This window comes from Dreissena polymorpha, chromosome 5 (assembly GCF_020536995.1).
Source record: "Dreissena polymorpha isolate Duluth1 chromosome 5, UMN_Dpol_1.0, whole genome shotgun sequence".
Lineage (NCBI taxonomy): Eukaryota > Metazoa > Mollusca > Bivalvia > Myida > Dreissenidae > Dreissena > Dreissena polymorpha.
The window spans coordinates 31,438,702-31,457,072 of record NC_068359.1 but is presented as its reverse complement, the minus strand read 5'-3'; the positions used below and the strand labels follow the sequence as shown (position 1 = coordinate 31,457,072).

The window sequence follows — 18,371 nt, the reverse complement described above, 5'->3', positions numbered from 1 at the left end:
TGGTATATTTTCACATTTTTGCTATGTGTCGAAAAAAAATTATGATGAGTCCAACTTTGATGGTATTTATGTCAGATGTGCAAAAGATTTGGTAAAAATCGGTCAAGAAATGCCAAAATTCAGTACAAAGATAGGGCTTTTCAATTTCTGTCCATGGACAGAAATGATATAAATTTAAACACGCGCGGGTCACATGTAAAACCACGTGACCATTTTATAATTGTTTACAACGCAATTTGCATGAATGATGAATAATCATGTCATTACCAGTTTAAATATATGCTGTCTTACACATGAAGATTTCATTTAAATCCTGTTCTCATTATGTTTTTTTATAGTGCCGATTTAATTCCTAAATACACTCCGTCTGCTTTATTTCTACATTTTCAATACTCGTATAGCCTGCCCCATGTTAACTTTACTATCGACCGCTTGTTTTCACGTAGTTTAAATTTCAGCTTTAAATCTCTATCGATACACGTTTCATCGTCTGCTATGATTTTTTTTTACCTTGTCAATATTGAATGCCCGTTAACGTTTAATTCATGGGCACAGCCATCTTTATTTGTAAATGTAATTGACTTGAATATTTTAAGTTTGTGTATAGTTTGTCGTGTATGTACAATTGTAATGTATTTTTTAAACACGCAGCCATGTTTGTTTCGTATTGATATCGTGTTTGTTACAAGGGTAGATAACTTGCAGTGTACAGGAAAAAACTTAAAATATGTCTTTAAGCGTACGAAGTATTAACATTAATGGATATAGATCCAAACCCACACCAACCGATTGTGTTATTTAGTAGTTCTTCTTTGTTTTGACATTCGCGGAAGTAGACATCACGTGAAATTGGCGCTCACGTGACCAAAAGCGTGCATACGTCACAGGTTAATAATAGTCTTGAGGATTCCGTTATGTACTTCATTAGGTTTTGTATTTTTTATGCTTTTGGTATTTTTTGGCACAATTTTTGCGAAAATCAGTATGGAAGAGTTAAGCTATAGAATGTATCTGACGAATACTTATCATTTCTGGTCAGTTGAGATAACCGAATTGTTGTTAGAAATATCAACTCGGGCGACTTGAAACACCAAAGCAAGTGTTAAATAGAAAAAAAATTAATGCGGCATTAAAATCATTGTTATTATAGCTCTGAAGCAAGAAAGTAGTGAGGATATCGTTCCAACAGCTGCAATTGGAGGAGGCGTGGCTGCTGGTGTAATAGTCGTTGTTGTGACAGCCGTGGCTGTATTTATTTACCTTCGAAGAAGGTTTGTATTCCTAATTCATTATTCGTTAAACAAGTACTATATCTACTGCTACGACACAAAGATACAAAGATGTTTCTAATGAGTTGCACGTTAGTCGGTTCTGACGCTATTATGTGTTGCTGTTAATTTGACAAAAACTTCGTGTTATTGTGTCGTATGAACACATGTGTGCGCCTGATATTCTCCTATTGCTTCCACTTGACCCGTATGACCGATGCATGTTACTTTAGTTTGTTACGTTACTACTAGGCGGGCGGAATAACAATCAGCATGTCTATCCTTTTTCTTTTTATGTATGGCCATTTATTTTGTAAAAATGCTACACGTGTGTCATTTCTTTCGCATTTGCATGTACAAGAACAATACACATATTGCGTGTAATTTTTAGAAGTCCATTGTACGATACTGTTCAACGAGCAAACAATGCCAATCTCCCTGAAGAAATTACGTATGCTGCCCTGCAGGCAAAGGGTATGTAGCCGTTTATAGCTATAGCTGATTGCTACTTTAACCTTCAAATAACTACCGTCTTCAGTTCAAATTTTTGTAAAGAAATAACATAGCCGATTAATACCACAATAATGATTTAAGTCTTGTTCGCATACAAGGCTTAAGGTCAATGTAAATGTTTAATAAAGTTTTGCATATATGACTCATTTGAGTTGTCAAATTGGCCGGTTGAAGTATCCAAAGCGTTAGCATACCATCGACCATCGAACCCTAATTCCTGTGAAAGTGGATGATATTTGGAAACACAGTCGGTTTGATGTACACATAGCTTTTCCATTATATATAAATTAACAATTGAGTTAATAACGTGTTTCTTTGAGTTATAATGTGAAATATTAACAACTTAAATACTTTTGTAAGTGGTTAGATGTGATAACGTTAGCACGTCTTACTTATAAAGACTTTGACAACTATCTTCCATTAGCGTACATCATGGTTGTAATCCAAAGCTACAGTTCTGAAAAATCCAGATACACGGCCGTTATTCATGGTCGCCAACTTTTGTTTGCGATGCATTAATAAATGAGCCAATGCTTGTTCCGAGGTGGCGCTATGGACCGGATAATTGAAAATTTCACAGGTAATTCTACAGGTCGAATATGTTTGTTCAACACATTTCGCATTATTGTAAAATTCGAACAATGTAGTGCTTTTCAGAGAGGAGTTTTCTTCCTTAGATTTACAAAAAAAACTATAATAACAACTAATTTGAAAACGTGATAAGTTTTACATAAGTTTGGCATGGTGAATTTTATCAGAGAAAATCGATGTCTTTTGTCTTTGTGACGAGCGTATTTCCATCCAATGAAATCGTTTACGACATCAAACCATTGCTCTGAATATTTACAAGTTGTTGCATGCACAAAACAGCGGCTTCTTGTCGATAACATATATAATTTTACATTATTTCAAACGAGATGGAGCCAATGCCAAGAAGATGGTGAAATTAAAAGAAGGTGGTGCAAATGCACATTTCCGCTTTTTTAATTATTGGTGCTGATTATGCACTGTGTGGGGGTCATTCTATGTCGAGTGTTCAATCGGTTTTTCTTATTTCGATCATAATGAAATATAATCGAAACACTAAAGTCTAGATGATTAAGAAGAAACATGTGTCATTGAATATACTATACAGCTGGACTGTAACCTGAGTTTAATAACAAAGTTTTTCGATTAAAGACCGAGCTCTCCTAATGTTTTGGAGTTATTAATGTGAACAAACGACATATTTTAGCATAATTAAGATTCTTTGACAGTTGTATTTTGGTAAATTATAAAATTTGGATCGGGGGAAAAAACTCATCGTTGCAAGCAGAAGTAACAATTACTGTTTAATTACATTTGTTTTAGAAGAAATATTTTGCGAATGTTGACAATTTAATTAGTGGATTCATTCAGAATTACATTTTTGGGGTTAATATTGAACAAAATGTTGTAATTATGTTGCTGACTTTTAAATTGATTTGGTTACTTACATTATTACATATCTGGATCATGTTGTTTTTATAAAATCTGTATATGTGCTTTATAGATTTGGGATAACGTATTAAAGCTGAAAAATATAAAAATAAAAAAGGAACAGTATGCTTCATATGTAAGTCATGCGATTATTCATATATAGCGCTACCTCCATGGCATTGGCTGTATCTTTTTTTGGAAAAATACACAAGTATTTATTACATCTGCAAACAGCCAATGCCTTTGTGCATGCAGCAACTAGTACATGTCGAAAGCAATCGTTAGGTTACGTTTACTAATTAATCGTGTGGAAATTTGCTCGTCATACCGGCAAAATACGTTTATTTGATTTCGAAACCTCCACCATGCAACAACATAAAGGTCCTCACGTTTGTGTCGTGATCGCATGCTTCTGTACATTTATGGATACGTTAATATTCGCTTAATCGCACTGCATCGTCCATTTTTTATAATGCACATTATGTTGAAAGAAAGACATATATATCCTACTCATCCTGTTTAATTATCCATGCAATTTCAAAACATCCGGTTCGAAGCGCCACCTCAGAAGTAGCATTGGCTTTTTATTAATGCATCGTAAAAAGAGGTGGCGCCGTTGATAAACGACTGTAAGATAATATTTCATACAATTGCCCTTTAATTAAAAAAAATCATTGTAAAGCTTTATTGTTCAATATAAAAAGATGCCCTGAACAGTTTAGATGTATCGTCTAAGTTAACAATTGTTTTTGCTTTTTGTTCACTATCGGTATGTCTTTTCTAAAAAACTTCAGAAAACAGTTCGCAATTTTATGATAGGGCATGTTATGAACAGTTCAGTCACTACCTGCATTGCAACAAGCTCGCACAAATCAATTACAGCAAGTTATTTCGTACTTTTTGTTAAGAATAAATAGATGTAGTTCATAAATAATTCAGATAGAAAACATGTTTAAATAATTATCATGTTTGTGCAATAAGGCAGGATATAGTGAAGAACATAAAACGTTAAATTCACAATTCGTAGAGATAACTTTCGCAGCAGTAACAGCAACGATATATCTATCATGCAAAGCTGCAACACGAAGATGTTAACGGACGACTTATGACCCAGTGATCAGGGAAAAACTGTAAAGCGCCTTTGAACGCACATCTCGAGTATGAAAAGGGCGCTATATAAATGTGGTATAAAAAAAAAGTTCTTTCTTTCATAATTGTTAACCATTTTACACATCAACAGATTCAATCTGTCTAACTGAAATGTCTGCGCACAGTCACGTGTGTGGAGAAACGAATGTTGAATACCAGAACACAGACAATGAGCAACACACGTATGAGATTGGTACGTGGCATGTGCAATCAATTCCGTTATACTTAAACTTTAAAGCGTTATGACAAAAGCTTTTTTACAATATTACACGGTTTATATTGTAATTGATAAAAGTAATATATTAAAATACAAAAAAGTTCTACGTGTGAAGCTGTGTTCTCTATGTTGGTGTCGTATTAGTCATATTAGATTAATGTCAGTGGATGCACAATATTTGGAAATTGGTCAGACATTATGATTTTGAACGGTGATTACATAAATTTAATTTTTTCTAATAAGTGTGTGTTATTGAATTTTAAACCTACATCATTTTATACAAGCATGATATTAACACCTTCAAACGAATTTATATGTACACAACTTATTAAATTACGACTAAATAATAATTTTGTTTATTATATATTCTCTTCTCTTCAGCGAACTGAACAACGACTGAAGGACTTAATGTTAATGTGTCATAATGAACATCTCCAGTGATAGAAAGGTCCATTGAATCAGACATGCCTTTAGGTATAAAACGCGTTTCATGAAGACAATACCAGCATAAATAAGAATAGCGTAATTCTATTGTCATATTCAGAAAGATATTCACTTGTTCTTTGTGTATATTTTCTGTATTTTTACAACTTACAAAAGAATCATTTATTTGTATATACACATTTGATGATTCCACTGTTAAATATCTACAATGTAATGTGATTATATATGATTTCTTAAGTCTACTTCTCATCGTTTATATTGCTTATTGTTATCTTATTTATGTATCAATTTTGCTAAGCCAACTTATACATCACCTTTACATTAACAGCTCTCTGTTGCATATCGATCGTTTTTCCATGAAATATTAAGACGTTGTTTGCATTTATTAATTTATCTAGCAATACCAATATATTTTCTACCGTAACATAAAAATGTATCCATTGTACCGGTTTCTGGTGTAAACAAATCAAATTTGGAATTGCTCTCATAAAATAAATGTAATTGTGTGCCTATTACAATGGAACTAAGTTTAACACGCCTAAAAAATAAAGCAGAGCTGTCTTATGGGTAAACGGGATCAAACTTCTATTGTCTCTCCTACCAAAGATTAAAACAATCGAAATAAAACACAAACAAAACGGGTCCGTGTTAAAAAACGTAAAGTTTTCTCCCCTGATAACACGAAACTCGACAAAAAGTCCAGATTAACTACGGACACTGCATCTGAGCACGAATCGGAGATCACTGAAGGGTCAAGTGTGGACTGGTTTTCGCCCAATTTCACCCTTGAATCACATATAGCTGTCTCAGTTCACAAAATGTCGAAGAGTAATACTCATGGCGACACCCTTGACTCAAAACTCGTTGATAGAAACTGTGTGAATAATCAACAGTCCCAACAATCTATGCTATGCCATAACACCCCTCAGCCATCTGTACATCTAAAAGTTGCATCGATCATCATTACGTTATGTCCCCTGAGAGGCAGATTCCACCATTCATGACCTCCCCACCCACTATGCAACATCAACAGATGCTGCCAAAGTCCTTCATTACCGACTTTGATCTTCAACGAAATGTCCACACATCGAGAATCTCCCTATGTGATGAAATCCGTGGGCTTGTCCAGGCATTTGTGGTTAAACATGTTACTCCTCTTTTAAATGAAATCAGTGAACTGAAACTTTCTGTGAACACCATGTCTAACAAAGTTGCTGTTTTAGAACAAGATCTGGACGATGCAAATCAATACAGCAGGCGTCATTGTCTTATATTCAGCATTGTGTCAGAAAACAAGGATGAATCCACTGATGATATCATCATACATATAGCAAAAGATACTGGTTCCAACATTGTCCTGTCAGATATTGACAGGTCCCACAGAAATTGACCTCCCAAAAGGAATGATGTGAAACACAGATACATAATATGCTAGTTCACTAACTTCAAAGCAAAGACAGATTTCATCAAATCAAGAAAACAACTGAGACTTAATAAAAGCAAAGTGTTCCTCAATGAACAATTAACCCCAATGAGAAGGGAAATTGCTGTCAATTGCCAACAATTGAAACACGACCCACTGTCTCCCATCGCAGGTACATGGACATTTGATGGAAACATATTCATTACGTTGAAGAACCAGGATCAGAAAATCAAGATCATTTCCATACAGGAACTGTCTAAATTTGGCTTCAAGCAAATCTAATTTCACACGCATGAACTAATACCCAGTGTTGACTTGACGTTCAAATATAATTATTGTCATACTTCTCAAGCAAGTTCTATATACCATAAAACATCGTTTTTTAATTAATAATAAATATGTACCCATTCCCACCCATATTAGGTACAATAATTCATGCCCTAACATACAAGTTAAAAATTGTATAAGTGTGCATTGTATGTACATATATGTGTGTACATGTATGTATGAATGTATAAGTATATATGTATAATTTTGGTATATACCTTAACACATGAATGTATAAGTATGTGTGTTCATGTATATGTTGATATATACCAAACACATATATGAATTAAAGATAATGAGTATGTGAACTCTAAACTTTAAAACTTGGATATGTATAATGGATAGATCTGTATAAATATGCATTCATAAATGTAAAAGTATCAACAAGTACTAGTAGACTACCCCAATACATTGACAAATAACATCATTAAGTGTAAATATGCTGTATACATTAGTGTATAAGTTACAATACACCCGTAGTTGTTTGCTATTACCTTGTACTTACACGTAATATCAGAGCCTATGTCCTATGTGTTATCTGTGCAACTCCATGATTATAAGGCAAGAGTTGTAGACTTATTTATTTAATTTTCTCGTCATTAAGGTGTTATCTACATTAATCACATGTTATTTTCAACAATACTTTCTTTTTGTAAAATTATTTATTAACTTAAAAATAGTACCATTAAAATTATACTTATTTCCACATGTAAACATGTAAAGCATTTATTGTGCACTACACCATCTACAAAAGACTCGCTGAACAGCAATACTCATACTGTATTTTAAATTTTTTTCATATGTTTTGATAATAAATGACATCACTGCTAGGTGCATGCACACAATCTACCATAGGTTCATTCACAATATCATCTATTTAATTGTACCATGGACACGCTCAACGCGATAGTACGATGACGACGATGCGATAGTACGATGGCGACGATGCGACAACGCGAAAGTACGATGGCGATAATGCGATAGTATGATGGCGACAGTGCGACAATACGATGGCGACAGTGCGATAGTACGATGGTAACAATGCGACAATGTGATAGTGCGATAATACGATGACGACAGTGCGTCAATACGATGGCGACAGTGCGATTATACGATGACAACAGTGCGAAAATACGATGGTGACACTGCGATAGTGCGATGGCGACAATGCGATAAAACGATGACGACAGTACGACAACGCGATAGTACGATGGGGACAATGCGATAATTCGATGGGGACAATGCGATAATACGATGGCGACAGTACAATATCGCATTGGCGCCATATGACGTTGTAAATAGTAACATATTTCTTTGGGAATTAAACGATTAACCACCATTCGTTGCCTACCATGAATGCCAAGTAGCAGATACATCAAATTATACCAGTAATCGATTTGATAAAATTGTATTACCGCGGCTATCGCAGAATATATGCAATGAAAACGCTTTAGACGTTATGAAAAACACATTGTAAACAGATGTCTGGAGCCCGACAAGATCGTTGATGGTATTTTGATTTTTCGGACAGAATAATTAGTTGCGTTCTTAGTAGGACTATCGAATGTTCATTGACCTTATTATTTTGTTCGTGGTAAGCACGCAACTCCGGGGTTACAAGGGTATTAGTGCATATAAGGAATAAGGGTTATATAAAAAAAATATTGATCAACCGCTAATTCATATACAGAGTAAACAGAGTACAAGGACTTAATCGTTGACGAATTTATCAAATATTGGGGAGGATTAAAACAATACAGTTATCGAGTGACTATGATACGACGCTTTTTGTATCGTTTACTTTCAAAGAGTATAAGGTAAGTAACCCTAATAACTTGGGTGATGAATAGTTTTGGGCGTAGTCTCCCTTTATTATTCGGGTAGTGTGATCTATATTCATGGCGCCAAGTCCGATCAAAGTGAAAATCGCCCTCGTAATGATGTATTTACAAAATGTATTATGCAATTCATAGTCGGGACTGAAATTAACACTTACAAATACGCGGTTTGGGCGAATAAGTTAGTTCTTGCGTGTTTTAGTGGTGTCAACTTTTTAAATCTGCCAACAGGATATGGCAGAAATAGGCCACCATGAAAAGCAGAAATATCCACTGTGTCACTAAGATAGAGCTTAAAAAAGGGAAGAAAGGGAACAGTGTAAAATCTTAAAAAAAATACTGCAAAAAATCCCGATTAACAAAGATTCCAGGAAAGTGCTTTTGGGAAACAAACATTAAGTAAAAAAGTATTAAAGGTCTTCAATTTTGGTCATGTTTCATTGAGCAGGGTTGGGTATCAGGAGAACTGATATTGCCTTGCTATATGAGCTAGCTTTTATAGCGACGCGGTAGAGTGTATGTCTGATTTGGAGTCGGGAGGTCCCGGGTTCGATCCCAGGTTGTGGCTGGGGATTGTTTTTGGTTACATTGGCGCCCCAAGTAAAAACCCACCATGTGTGTCAGACGCCCCTCAGATGTAGTGCCATGGGGAAATTCGTGGAAAACAAATCACAATTGTAGGGAGAACTTATACTGCCCTGCTTTATGAGCTAGCTTTAATAGCGACGCGGTAAAGTGTCGGTCTGACTTGGAATCGGGAGGTCCCTGGTTCAATTCCCATTTTGGTTGTGAATTTTTCTGGGTTACATTCACAAAGCTCGTACACCATTTGTACCTTCGATACTTTAAAATGTTTAGTAACATAACTGCACATGTGTGCGAAGTGTGGCTGTATTTCTAAAGTGTCGTTAGTTAATATCACGCATAATAACAAAAGGTATAACTAAACAGTAAACCAACCAGATCTTAGTGCGACAGTGCTGCACAATCCGTGTTATAACACATAATGTTCTAAATTATTATTTGTTATAATGTAAACGAAATACAAATATATATTATATCATCTTATCTTATAAAATAAATAAGTTTTAAACAAATGACCGATCCTTGAAAAGTCGACTTTCGCTAGAGACATTGATTTGCTTTTGTCAGGTGTGTATGCAAGCTAACAAACAATGAGTTAATTCACTTTCGTAGTAAGAGTTTGAAAAACATATCATAAGGACGGCGTATTTACTCAGCGTTTACATGGCATTGTAAAAATTAAATTATTTCTGTGTGAATCAAACGATTAACCTCCATTCACTGAGTAGTATAAAGTCCAACTAACAGATCAATCAAATTAAAACAGTTATCGCTTTCATAAAATAATGTTACCGCGCCCATCCATTAGTTCAATTATCTGTTAATTCAGTTACCACTTTTCATGCGTTTGTAGACACCATGACATCGCCGATCATCGCACCGTGACATCCGAGAGATCGCAGAATATACGTAGTGGAAACGCTTAGGACGTTGTGAAAAACGCATTGAACACAAATATCAGGACCACAACGAGATCGTTGATGGTATTTTGATTTCTCGGACAGAACAATAAGTGGCGTTCTTAGTAGAACTATCGAATGTTCATAAAACTTATTGTTTTGGTCGTGGTTAGTACGCAAGCCCTGTGTTACAGGGGTATTAGTGCATAATCATATTGGTATAATGATTATATAAAAAAATATTGATCAACCGCTAATTCATATACAGAGTAAACAGAGTACAAAAACTTAATCGTCGACGAATTTATCAAATATTGAACTGACGAGAACAACAATACAGTTATCGAATTACTATGATAAGACGCATTTTGTATCGTTTTCTTTAAACCAGTATAAGGTAAGTAACCTTAATAACTTGAGTGAGGAACATTTGTGGAGGTAGTCTCCCTTTATTATTTGGGTAGTGAGACTAACTAACAGCTGATGTATTCATATCATCTTAAAGGGACCGGCCCAACATAAAGTTTCTATACAATTTCTGAATCTGAATACATCTGTTTAATCACACCTTAAAGGATAGATAGGTTTTAACACGTTCGCGAACACATGTACGACATGTGTAAAGCGGGGCTGCACGATTTTGTCAAATATTTATGAATGCATATAAAATGTGTAAGAAAATTATTGTACATATTTCAATATAAATTAAAATAAAAGTTACGAAGAACATGTGTCGAAAATGCGAAATAAGCCGGATATTTAATTCTGAAATCGAAAATGTATGTACAGTCGAATACGCCTGCATGTATCCATGTACGATGTTAATCTAAATTTAGTTTTACGGATCATTTTAATTTCCTGCAACGGTATCTATTCATAGGACACACGAAAACTAAATCCGATCCTAATAAAAAGACGAATGCTTCGGTTGTTGTAGGAACTTATGTACGAAATATCTTCGTCACAATCGGCTCGTGGAGCTTATTTGTTCTCTTGTTTGTAAGTAGATATGGCAACGGAGCTACAACCTTATGGTATTGATTGTATATGCGAACAGCAACAAACGTGAAAAGGTCCCTTCAATGTTTTCAGACTTGCAAATTGAATGAGATCAATACACTGTCAGATCTTACATCATGAATAACTTACAGGATTAGTGATTGCCTGTAAGCCTGGGGTCAAATTTGAATGTGTTGTGTTCATTTCAAACTTGCGATATAAAATGCTATAACATAATTTTGAAAACTGAGTTGCGTCTAAGATTTTGCAATAGCGAACAGTTTCAGCGCCTTCAGCGCTTAGATATTGAATATTATCTGATGTGTCAAGGTAGTTCGCTTGCATCTGATATGTGGCCCATTGTCAATTATCTGATATATATTTACAATGCTTAACATGTACGCTACCTTGCCCGCTTTCTATCGAGAAATGTATCTTTGAGCAAACCAAATAGTATTCATTTTATTAGACTAGTTATTCGTTCGTGTACTATTTCAACAAGAATAAGTGTTGTTGAATTCAGTGCTGATAGCTCTCAAAGTAATTTATTAACGAACCAAATTGACAATCAACATTCGGTGGTGTGTGTCTGGGGGGGGATTTGACATGATGTATTTATTTATCTATAAAGAGAACATAATACCAATGAACTCTACCTGTCCATTAATTTACGTTGTACTCTGAATTATATCTTAGAGAAAATTAATCATGTTATGGAACTTCATTTGAATACCTTCAACAGAACTGATTCACGTGGTTGTTCAACACGGGTCTTCATCTCAATAACCGCTATTAATATACACACATTAAATAAATACTTTTATACGATGTTATGTTCAGCACACAAAAATGACCTACAGGAAATAATTATGTTTATCCTGAAATTGAGTTATCGTTCTTATATTTCGATCTGTTCTCTAAAGCTTTCGATTATAATCCGAAGATCCATTTGAAACCCATCGATACTTCTTGATTTATGCTCATCATGAGATGCTGCACGGGCTGACTGACCGCAGAACGAACGACGGATTTACTATATGCCTATATGGGGACATTGAAAGAGAACACATATTTCTTCATTATTGCATATGGTCAATATTGTGTGTTTTTTGGGGTTTTTGATTAGACATTTTTAAATTTAATTATGATGTTTATTTTTTTTTATAATCATAGTTAATTTAACGTATTTAAAAGACGGATTTTGAGTTTTTGAGCTTTTTTATATATTTATTTTGGGGGGGGGATAACGAGATGTTATATCGTGGAAAACCTTGACTAAGAGTCCCGAAGTAATGTAACTTAGTGTTCAGACATGAACAAAAGTTATGAAAAGGATTTCTTACAGATTGACGAAATTCTAATATTCAAACTTGTTTTTGTCTTTGGCTTATCATATGTATACCATATGTATGTACATATATCTAACATGACGTAACATGCCTCACCATCAACCAGTTACATATGTATTTGTATTGTGTTTTATGTGAAATGATGGGCATATTGCCGTTTTCCTGAATAAAGCATACCTAAACTTATTAAATCAAAGCAATGCGAACTAGTGAGTGAAATACGGTTAGAACGTTAATACTTTTTGATCAAAAATATTTTTACGCAAGGAAGGAATTCTATAAATTAATTTTCACATGCATGCTTATAGTTCAGTTTTTGTTTGTCATGTTTATAATACGTATATATAAATTAAATTGTAATTCAGTTCCGTTTTTAAAATCAGTTTATGGCATTTGACCACGTTTATGAACACATGAACAAGTCACTCTAAAACGCGGAAACGCGTTAAATATTTGGTCGGAGCAATTGAAGTGTCATTGTTGACAACACAAAGCGCTAAATGTTGAAAAGTGTACAACGTTTTAAGATTAAGCGTCTAAAGTGTTTGTCGAAATTACCAACAAGGAAGTAGAACAGTCGTCTTATATTTATTAGCGACTTTAATTCAAGGGTTTACACCGGTTAATACACCTTGTGGAGCTAACAAGATCATGCAGTCGTAAGTACAGATCTCACATATTTATTATATGAATGCAACTCTGAGATAAATTATCTAATAACATAAACAAAATTATATTGCAAATGAAGCTTCTTGCGGTTTTTGTTATTAAACACTAACTATAATTATGTAATTATCGAATTTAAATCAACAAATGTGATGACTTAAACCTTTATGAATACGTTAGCTTAATATACAAATTAAAAAATAATAAGATTATATGCTTGGAAAAGATGTACTTAAATATAAATGTTTCATCAATATTATATGAACAAAAACTATTTGTATATATTCTTTCCATAAAATCCGTTTTTGAACTTTGACTATTCTTTAGCTTAATACAAATACGTTATTTGTAGGTTTTATATGTTGTTCTACACAAGTTTAATGTGTTTTGTTATTGTTAGCGATTACCGAAAGAAACTATGCTTGATTTTCAAAATGTTGAAGACAATGCGCATATTTCAAATAAAACGATTAAATTATTTTACGATTATTAAAAGTGATTAAATTTTGTTATACTACACTTTATTATCTAACTTATTATCTAACTTTTTGGAAATTTGATATCCAGGGAAATAAAACGAGGTCAATACTGGCAGGCGTGGGTATAAAAACGAACTATAATACATTACAATCTTTCTATTCAAATGTGGTATTCACAATAAAGCTGGTTCTTCACATACGGTGTGGCACATGCAAATATGATTATGGTCGAAACGCTAATCAAACCCATCTATTTTACATTCATCAGTAGTAGTCAATTTATCATTTTAAACTTATATAATTGCAATGCAAATTATATCAAATTTAAATATTTTTACGTAGGCTTTCTTAAATGCTCCATAGCATCTGGTCGTTATGAAATTTAAAATATAGTTTTTGCTTTATCAATTTTCACAACATTTAGACGTAGCAGCTTTAAAATTACTTTGGTCAATTTGTTAATTTAGTTTAACATATAGTACTGAAATCATAGCTTTTTGATGATGCTATAAAAAGGCGTAAAACAAAAGATGTAAAGCGTATTTCATAGTTGAAATATTATTTACTACAAATTGTTTTCACGTTTAAATAGATAAACACATGATAAAGATATTCTTCCTGTAGTAAAACTTGTTTTATCCTAACGTTGGTCGCCGATAAACGCATAGAACGTAAACCAGACTTAGTATATTTAATTTGTTTTAGGACAGTATATATTTCAATATAGTTTAATCGAGTATTACACGTGTGTTTTCAATTCCCATGTACATTTGCGTGACCTTAGCTTAGTAGCTACTGAATTTGATCTGGTTTAACATACATCCCTGAACGCGTTATTTCATAGTCAATATAAATAATGAAGGGGACCATAACCTTAGTTGAACCAAAGCAATTACCATTTTTTCAAATGCTACCGTAAATCGATAGCATTTGTTATAAACGTTCGTTTATTTAAAAAAAAAAAACAGGAAAACACGCATGCATTTTATTAAAAGTATCTCTATTAAGAGTATCAAAGTTAGATACGTAATACGTTTAAATTTTTGGTATGAAAACTGTGTCTAAATTGTATAATCACACACCATATAGTGATATCGTGATGTGGTACCATGCATATCTAAGCATTAACGTTTGGCGTTTGATCATACATGTACATGTATTTATTGATAATTCCTCTATGCCTTTCATCGTGCAAAAAACAGTGCATAGGGAATGTAATATCAAATTCATACTGTATTAAATTGTATACATAAGTAAGCAACACACAATTATATTATTAGAAAATAAATAAATATGAAAATAATTTTTATAATCACGATGTACACGGGTTATCTTTTTAAACATTTCATTGTAATTCTTGAAAATTAAGTAATATACGCAAAGAACAGTATATCACCGACTTAACGTCAGTCGTAGAGATGTTTATCAATACAAGTTAAGAACATTGTTTATTATCAAACTCTAATATAGACAAAGATGTTTAAAGTAAATTAAATCATATTATGATTTAACTGTTCGTATATAATAGTGTATACTTATAACTATTTAGTTACAGAGAGTGTGAGTTGCTTTGTGTTTTTAACTGTATTATGTTGCTGTAATACAATTTTGCTCCTGCTTGTTCAGCTGAAGATTGCCTTCGTTAATAAAAGAAGATATTAATTATCGCTACGATCGATGTCCATACAATTTAATATAATTGAAATCAAACATTATAATTTTGATAAAGACCCTGCTTGTAAAACGTGACTAATTATTATCAAACAATATATAATGTTCTGCTTATAAACCTCTTATAGCATATATTATTAAATCAGTATTAAAACGAATTTATAAACGACTGTATTGTAAAGTTTAATCGACCACTACTTCATTCCATCATATTTGAACTCATATATACAACTTAACATTTATAAATTCGCAATACGATTCGATTGATTTGCTTATCCCGTTATTCCGACACTTTAAAATTTCGGAAAATATTGCGGCAATAAACGATATATGATTGGTTAATTGTGTTTATATGCTTATTGTTTATTTTTTAGTTATGTTAATAAAAATTGCTATGCAGTTCCGTTTTTTAAAATCAATGTAAGGCATTTATAGACAAACTTTATTAATAAACGTGAACAAGTAACTCTAAAACGTGGTCATCCGCAATATAGTCTTAATAATGTGATTTAATGTAATAAATCAAATTACCAAAAAAACGTATGCCTGCAATATCATGCCGTCATGAATTATGCCAAATCATTAAACATCAAAGTTTTCTTTCGATTAATGCTCCAGTGAACAAAAGTTTTCCGTTCGGACATGTACACGGGGTATATGGTACCTGTTTGTAAGAGGTTAAATATGTTTTTTATTTAAACGTTAACTTTATTAAAAATGCGTGTATATTTAAGATTGATTCATTTAAAACATTGTAAACTTGCAAAAAAACAAACACAACACAGTTTTGGAATTGGGTTAAAAAAAATGTTATACTTTTATTTTAAATATTTGGTCGAAGAAAAACATTTGAGAGGCTTGACATCACAAATCGCTAATATTGTTTTGAGTGTGAAGCGACTGAAGTGTTTGTCGGTATCACCTACAAGAATGTATCATAGTCTTATCATAATTATAAGCGACTTAAATTGGGTATGCACGATTTTTATATGTGTTAAATTGTAATATATTGATTAAAAAATATGTAACAATAACACAACTAAGGCAAGAAAAATTATACATTGAAGACGAATTTCATAAAATGCAGCAAAGACAAATAAGCGCCCCGAGCCGATTGTGACGAAGAGATTTCGTACATATTTTCCTACAATAACCGAATTATTCGTCTTTTTATTAGGATCGGAGTAAGTGTTCGTGTATCGTATGAATAGATATCGTTTCAGGAAATTAAAATGATCCGTAAAGCTGAATTTAGATTCACATCGTACATGCATGATATACAGGCTGACGAATTCGACTGTACTGACATTTTCGATTTCAGAATTAAATATAAGGTTTATTTCGCATTTTTCGACACATGTTCTTCTTAATTTTTATTTAAATTTATATTGAAATATATGTATAATAAGTTTTTTACACATTTTATATGCATTCATAAATATTTGACAAAATCGTGCATACCAACTTTAAGTTCACTGGATAAATTCGGTTGCTATACTCACACTTAAAGCTGACAAGAGCATGCGATCGAAAGTACAGTTCTCCCACATTTATTCCCTGAACGTTGTTCGGGAATTAATTATATGATAACTGACACGTGAGTATAATGCAAATGAAGCTTCTTGCGTTTCCTGGAATGAACCACTATTCATTCTTATGAAATTAACGCATTTAAATCAACTAATATATATACTTGTAGATTTATTATGATTTTTAATACACCCACTTTAATATAATAAGAGTAATATGATCGTAAGAATAAGATATAAATTTGTTAATCAATATAATATGAACAAAACAATGTATATACTTTTAAGAAAATTCGTATTACAGTACTTTGATTTTCCATTATCAAATGATAAATACGACATGTTCAGCTTTAATATGTTGTACAAGACACGTTTGTATGTGTTTTTGTCAATGTTTGCCATTTAGAAAAGCAAAATATTTCCTAAATGTTAAAGACACTTCACATGCTTCAAAGAACATGATGACATACTGTTTTAATTATCATTAGTGTTATCTAATTGTGATATTTACAACTTTTTATTTATTGTCCAATATGTTGAACTTGCGGATGTTTGATATCCAGTGAAATAATATGGAAAAGTTTTGGAAAAAACAACTATGTCTCTATGGACAGGTTTTGGTATAATTCATTGTACTATTTTACTTTTTATAAGATAATTACTTTAAAAAGGCTTTAACGTTGACGTTGCCATGTCGCAGATGGTGAGACAAATGCAACGTATGGCTATGGTTTGCGACCCCAGTAATCGTATTAATAAATTGTTACAGTAGTAAATTAAGCATCGTTTAATAATATAACCATAATACCAATAATATCATATTTATATACTACTTTTCATAAGCTTGTGTTTAAAAAGCATCTGGTAGTTTTGCATTGTAAAATATATGTGTCACTGTTGTAATTTTCAAAACATGTAAGCGTAGCTTTTTCAGCGCTATTATGGTCAATTTCATAATTTAACATGTTCTACTTAAACTAAATTTAATTAACAAAGACCTTTTTCTCAGCTTTCAAACGATTACTGTAAAGCGCATTGATAAGTTAAAATTTCCTTAACTTCAACTTGTGTTTACATGTTAATAGATACACACACCATGCAGATCTTCTAGTGGTAGTTCAACGTTTTAGTTTGCCGATAACCGCGCAGTACGTACAACAAACGGATTAGAAATTATTTGTTTGACGTAAGTATATATTGCACTATATTTTTATAAAAATATGTATGTATTGAATTCACGTGTGAATAATTGGTTCACTTATATTCACCACCGCTTATTACATAACCCTTGGAGTAATCATTATCTCAATAAACGTAGATACTGAAATCGATTTAAAAACACATTAAATTAATCCCGTTATTTCATATTAAGTATACATAATGAAGTAAAATACATCCTAAGGAGGACCGAATCCATGATTATATTTAAGATACCATCGTATTTAAATACCTCTTTGTATCAATCATGCAATTATAATGAATAAATAAGAAAGTATATAACACAAGGTATAATAATTTACACATCAGAAACATATTCTATTATATTACACAATGAAT

General features: G+C 32.7%; 1 protein-coding gene and 1 long non-coding RNA gene across 10 annotated transcripts in view; both read left to right on the top strand.

Moving 5' to 3' along the window:
• The window catches only part of LOC127831901 (receptor-type tyrosine-protein phosphatase alpha-like), a 44,635-nt gene that overhangs the window by 7,805 nt on the left and 18,459 nt on the right, over nt 1-18,371 (top strand). For 2 of the 8 annotated variants that reach the window (XR_008026539.1, XM_052356978.1), the window contains exons 1-2: nt 12,965-13,128; nt 17,900-18,000. The exons of 5 other annotated variants lie outside the window; for them this stretch is intronic. The gene's annotated coding sequence lies outside the window, so the exon portion shown is untranslated. Of the gene's footprint in view, nt 1-12,964; nt 13,129-17,899; nt 18,001-18,371 lie in introns of those variants that run through there. One more of the 8 variants, XM_052356980.1, reaches the window with a different exon arrangement.
• Nucleotides 735-6,922, top strand: LOC127831915 (uncharacterized). Of its 2 annotated transcripts, none has more exons than XR_008026550.1 (5): nt 735-887; nt 1,151-1,271; nt 1,660-1,742; nt 4,480-4,581; nt 4,987-6,922. It is a non-coding gene; the product is annotated as an uncharacterized LOC127831915 (long non-coding RNA). The 2 variants fall into 2 exon arrangements; XR_008026551.1 differs by having other exon boundaries at nt 860-928.